The 6539-nt window shown below is 46.9% G+C and overlaps 1 long non-coding RNA gene across 1 annotated transcript in view; it reads left to right on the top strand.

Moving 5' to 3' along the window:
- Window positions 1-2378: 2378 nt before the first annotated feature.
- The window catches only part of LOC146809058 (uncharacterized), a 110130-nt gene continuing 105969 nt past the window's right edge, over window positions 2379-6539 (top strand). Inside the window, exon 1 of the long non-coding RNA XR_014966317.1 lies at window positions 2379-2428. This is a non-coding gene — a long non-coding RNA (uncharacterized LOC146809058). The remainder of the gene's footprint in view (window positions 2429-6539) is intronic.

Here is a 6539-nt window from a genome sequence, read left to right as displayed (position 1 = left end):
GACTGTAGAAGTTAAGTCAAGAATAGACACCTGGGATATCTCAGACTGTGTATCTTGATCAGAATTAATGTCATTCAAATCAATTATATCACCCTCAATAAACGAATCTTCTGAAGCAGGAATTACATTGTCCGGAATATCAGGTATGACTTGTGAAACAGTGTCAACTGACATGGTGGCGCTAAAAACATCTTGTGTGTTAATTTCATCAGACGAAGTAATAGCAGAAGTGGGTGGGGACAAACAAAGTAAGTCCGGTGATTGGCTCAGCCCCAATGACTCCCTCCTTTGCGTATTTATTTTTTGTACAGTCTGTACCAAATAATTGTTCATCTTGTTATTTTGAACTGTAACTGCTTTTTTAGGCATGACTTATACTGTAACCGCAAATCGTGCGAAAAGATGAATGTGGGGACTTGTATGTGCTCAACTTACTTGCGCAATGATGTCCGTTATAACTCCGGCAGCATGTGTGGCCCTGCCCCTGCCTCTTCCTGCCGATGAGGGCCGTAGAGGGCCCGCCCTTTGCCCGGGCTTCGCTCCGGGCGTCCCGCTCGCGTCCCGCGAAGCGGGCCTGACGCTGATTTTATGCGCCTCCTGGCGCCGTTGATGCGTGCGTGCTGTGCGCCGCCGCAAGTGCTGCCGGGATTCGTAGTCCCGTGCGGCGGCGCGGAATCTGGCTGGCAATGACTCCTGGCGGTGGCGGCACAAGCGCGTGATTTGTATGGACTCTTGGCGATGGCGGCGTTCAGGTGAGTACGGTTCCCCCCGCTCCGCCGGCCTGACGCTGATTTTATGCGCCTCCTGGCGCCGTTGATGCGTGCGTGCTGTGCGCCGCCGCAAGTGCTGCCGGGATTCGTATTCCCGTGCGGCGGCGCGGAATCTGGCTGGCGATGACTCCTGGCGGTGGCGGCACAAGCGCGTGATTTGTATGGACTCTTGGCGATGGCGGCGTTCAGGTGAGTACGGTTGTGCATAATTACATGCCTAACTTTTTGGCATCTCAAGTAAAATTATGGAACCTTTATGGATACTATACCAAGCAAGATTGGATCAACACATATATGCATTTTACACATTGTATGTATGGGTATTTCATTGTTGATCATATATGGACATATGCTGTAGTTTAAACTCTTATGTTTTTTTATAAATATTGAAATAACATGATTTTCAATTAATTAAATATATCCATGTATAAGCCACAATTGATTTATTTATATATGGAGCTGGATTAATTTCATGTCAGGACCGGAGGCTAGGATTATGCTTTTTCTTTCACCACTTTATTGAATAGCAGCCATTTTTTATTCCTCAAACAAACTACATTTCTCCTGGAACACTGGAAATGATAAAAACAAATGATGTTCCACAGCTCCACAATCCAGAAGGTAGCCAATCAGAGGCTGGCATCCCCAACATAGTCCTTTGCCTCTGTCACTAGCTCATCTTTCTTGACTGCTCGCAGCCGGGTAAGTGTTTCTTATCTGCTCTCTCTGTATTAAGTACTGTTTGCTTATTGTTTTGTACAAGTGTGCACGTTTTTTCACAGTCGCGAGAAAGTTTTGCACTCCTATGAGACCATAGTATATATTCCTGACATTTGTAAAGTGTGGTGGGGTCTTCCCCTTGCCAGGGGGTGCAGAGGGAGTGCTTTTTAGGTCTCGCCTAGCGGTGCAGCGCATGCGCTGCTCGCTTTGCGAGGCATGCAGTATACACTATAGGTGAGGGAAGCCCCGCCCACTCCCCCACCTACTTTTTCATTGGCTTGTGGCTTTTTCCTTTCTAAATGCTGACTTCTGATTAGTTTAGAGGCTGCTAGTCCCGCCTTATGACGGCCATGTCTCCTTCCACGGCTATTGACCCCTTTACTGCATGTTTCCTGAGCACTACTTGCAGTCTATCGTCATTTGGGCTTCTTTTTGGTAAGATGGTAGTTAGTTTTGGGCTTTGTTTTAAGGGGATTGGGCTTGTTCTTCTTGTGAAAGCTGCTGCTGCATGCTTAAAAGGCACACGCACTAGGCACCTGGTGATTTGCAAATTTAAAATATTCCTCACAGCGCCCGCTTTCACTTTTAAATATTGAGCGTGAGGGCAGCCTTTAATTAAAAATATTAAGTCTGAGCCCGCCTTCATTTCTAAATCTAAACGCGATGGCAGCCTTCACTTATTCCAAAATCACTTTTATTTCTAAGCGTCACAACCGCCTTCATTTTTAATTATTAAGCGTGACGCACTACTTCACTTTTAAATTGTTAAAGCATCCGAGGCATTCTGCATATCAACTCACATTCCATTTAAACATGGCCGTGAGCTTTGCTGCCTCTAAATCACGCCCCCATTTGCAGCTCCCTTTGTTTGTGCGCATGCTTAATATCAAAAGCATGCGCACAAGGTTTGGTCGTCCAGAGACTCCGGGTGCAAACAAGTAAGACACACACTCCTTCCACAGAAGAGCAGCGTTAGTGCTGTGAAGTGCTTCTCGAGCTTCTTTGTGTTCATTTTTCGGTGTGACATTAGCCATTTGCATCTTAAGGTTCAAAGTCATAGGTACGGAAGCTCAGCTAGGGGATGCCAGTACTGTGATATAATTACAGCAGCACTGCTGTGAAGTTATGGCTATGGTGTGTCTTTTGCGTGCATTATAAATATAGCAGGATCACGATCTAGTTTCAGTACGGTGCCCTTTCACGAGCCCCGCGCTGGCTTTGCTTTCACTCTCATGTCTCTCTCTTCGCTCGCTCCTCCACCCCACTCTCTCTTCTGTGCCCCCCCCCCCTCCAATCAATCATGGGGCTCTCTCAGGCTGTTACACGTGAATAATTCTCAAAGCTTGCTCTTTTTGTTTACGGCTGTCTTCTAAGAGGAAGAACAAGCCTGTAATTAGAAAATAAAACACATAGAATGTTAGAAAATTATTGTCTGCCACTTATTATTATACACTTATGATGAATGCAGTCAGGGTCGCCTAACATGCCCCTTTAGGGAGGTTTCTGGCACATTCCCTTAGCCCATGTACTGACAGAGTAATAAATGCCACAGAAGTGCAGCGGAGGTAGTGGCACAGGCAAATTGTGAAGCCCTCCTTCTTGGGAATCCGTGGCTGTGATGAGAGATCAGGTCTCGGCTCCACTGATTTAATTCCTAGGCCATTCTTTTAGTGAGGAAGCGCTAAGTGGCGAGTCTGGTTGCAGCTGAGCGCTCCCTCAGCTGCTAAATAACTTTAAAGCGCTGGTCTGGCTATACACAAAGCTGAGCACAGCACCAGCAGTGACAATGTACAATCACGGTATGCATTTAAACACCTCTCGTTTTGATCGGTTAGGTGTTATTTTTGTTCCCCTATAGTGGTCTGCCACATGCCTAGCTGTGGATTTGATATTGCACTAAACATGTGGAGGAGAAACAAAGACAGCTGGACTACAGGCGCTACAATGCATGATAATGCATTTTAATGCGGTGATGCAGATCACCACATTGAAACACGTTATGCTAAAAGGTGATTCGAGGTACTTGGCAGGGATGGGTAAGGCGCACACACAATACATATACCGACATTCCCAATCACGCCGGGAGACTCCCGGTGAGAGGGGCCAAGAGAGGCAATCTGGCCAGACAGCGCACACTAATTGATTACAGACACATGAGTGCAAAAGGCTGCTTTATTGAGACCAGTGCGCATCACATGTATACTTTAAAAAAACAAACCATGCAGCGGCATTCTACGAAGCATGTTGACCAAGGACTCAGCGCGCAGCATTCGTGTAGTGCGAGTCCTTGGTCTCGAAATATAATGATGAGTGCAACAGTAGCCTAGAAGTGTGCTTAAATATCATAAGGATGGAGAGTGGGTGGTGAAGTAAAAGAGAAACGTTGGAAAAAAAATATAGAATTGCACATTGCGATGGAATATACAAGATGGTTGATACCCAAACTACATGAACTCAGTTGAGTATTTGGAGAAGCAATAATGATAATGGTACTGAAGAGAGAGGCGGCAGGAGAAAGATGGTGTAGATAACTCTTGAACCAAGTTGTGGCATTTAAGTGTTGTAAATTAGCTGCACCTGTCGCTGCTACGATTCATAGAATGTGTTGATCCCTATTAATCAAAATAGTAAGGTTACTTGAGGGATAAAATTGACGGGGGCACAGCTATCTTTTGTGCAGCAGGTGCAGTGGCACCAGAGCCTATTGAACCCTGACAATGCCCCCTTTACTGCCCTAAATACCTTGTTATACTACTGGTCATTCACTTTACATATACCAATTAAGGAAAGCCCCTGTGAATCTTTCTACTGCTGCATTAACAAAGTGCCATGTGTTGGAGCATAGAGAAAACTAAATTTTTATTTAATACACGCACACACACACACTCGCACGCACGCACGCACACACACACACACACACATATATATCAGATTAGAAGAATCCAACCAAGCAAGGACAGCTTCTGTATTAGCGTGCATCACTGTGAATGTGACAAGCCATAGCAGTGCAAGAGAAAAAACTTGACACTGTTCTAGTCATAGTCCTGTGCATCTTTAGACCCTGTCTTTACAAAACTGAACAACCTTACTATAGAGGAAAGAATTCCTATTCCATGGTCGGACAACCATATAGTTCCCTTCTGGCTCAAAGTTCCTGAAACAACAATCAAACAACGCACCCACCTCCCCAATAACCCAGGCATTCATGGTACATGTGGAGAGGATGTGGTCCGTCGGCTAAACTGCCGACTTTGGTGCTAGAAACCAGGGTTCGAGCCTCGAGGTCACGTCCACATCTTGTGATTCTGGGCAAAATCACTTAATCTTCCTGTGCCTGAATGTGTAATGTAAATACGGTGCTCATGTAAAGCACTTCAATACCTTCGTGTCACACAGTTTGGCGCTTACTTTCCCTCCATGTTAAAGAACAGTAGATGTTCCAGCACCCAAGCTAATGTGCTGCATAGCTACAGACATATAAGGTCCCAAAGGCGAGACCGATTGCATTGCAAATGCTTGTTTCTATGACCCTTGATGTGCGATTTTGGAATTCCTGTCACTGGGGGTCAAGAATTGTGCGCCGTTTGCCTCAGCCTCTAACTGCCATTGGAGAGTGACACCTTTATCTAGGGTCCGTACAGGTTTGCAAGCCTGAGCTGGTTGGTAACAGATGCTCTGAACAGGCGGTGCTGAGTGCCTTAATGGACACCCCACTGGGGGTGGTGTTGCTAACAGGCTGTGCAGCCTGTAGAGGACACACTTCCAGGTTGCTCCTGCATCCCATAAATGAATGAAGAGCCAGTGGGGTGGTGTTCCCGGGGTTTGGACCCTCTATAAATGTGAGCCTCTGCTCACTATTGAGTTGTGGGATTCCAGGACTACAATTTCTAGGGCTTCGTGCTTTGCCCACATTGGTAGGCGCTTTATATAGCGCTGCGCTTTCGATTCCACTAAGCGGCTATCCCACTACTCTCTGCCATTTACCATAGCGATTGGTGCTGAACCCAGACTCCAAGTGCTCCACATACAGCTGTGCTGCTCTTAAAAACCAGCAGAAACTGTGCTTCCACTGTCCCTCTTTGCGCTATCCAGTAGTCACTTACTCACTGACCATGGATCAAGAGGATGATGCTTTTATGAAGGGGATCCTTTAGCTGCCCTCCCATGGGATGATGAGTTTTATGATGCTGTAGATGCCTCCATTTACTGGGCTGTGGAAGAAATCATAAATGCCTTGGAGCAGCGCTTGTCACAGCAGATTGTGCACAAATGCGCAAAATTGGCCCAAGCTCAAGGCACTGTAGTCCCTAGCCAGTGATGGGGTTCCTCTACCGACCAAATACCCCAGGAGGAAGGGGTGGATCACAATGCCTTTGTGTGCCTCAGGAAGGCATTCCTGAACCAGGCCCCACCGACCACTGCGCATGGAGAATTTGCATGAGGGTTAGTAGACCCAACATCTGCTTCACCCTGGACGATAATGCCCGTTTGTACCTGTGGTGTCCTTCCCCTCCACCCTCCACCATGGAGCCCCCCCCACCCAAGATGAAGAGTCAGACATTAGATCCAGAGTATATGATGTTAGATCCAGAAGAACTCATACGCCCCCGTTCCACCAAATGGACACCCTCTTCTAAGGTGGCAAATTATATGACAGGAAGGATAAGAACCCCGCTGGGGCGAGACACCCACAGTTGCCTTAAAGCAGAATGCCCTCGGCCATTCTTAGAAGGCAAAGTAGCCCTAACACCTGAGCTAGATTCTAGAATGGCCACTTTTATGGCAAAATCCCCTTGAAGGACATTGACAGGTCCTGGCGGGCATGACAGGATAAACCCCTGGACGACCTGGGCCTGCTTACCAGGATACTGGACATGGCAGAATTGCCAAGGTTTGGGGGACCTTGAATCCCTGCAGGCCCTTTCTGGGTGGGTGCAACTGGCATTGGCTTCATGGGCAATGCCAATTGCGCTCTATCCACAGAGTGGGGGCGCTAATTTCTTATTAAAGTGGATCCCAAGTTAGAGGACCTGGCAGACTAGGAGGCAG

Source organism: Triturus cristatus, chromosome 7 (genome assembly GCF_964204655.1).
Source record: "Triturus cristatus chromosome 7, aTriCri1.1, whole genome shotgun sequence".
NCBI lineage: Eukaryota > Metazoa > Chordata > Amphibia > Caudata > Salamandridae > Triturus > Triturus cristatus.
This window is presented reverse-complemented; position numbering and strand designations above follow the sequence as displayed.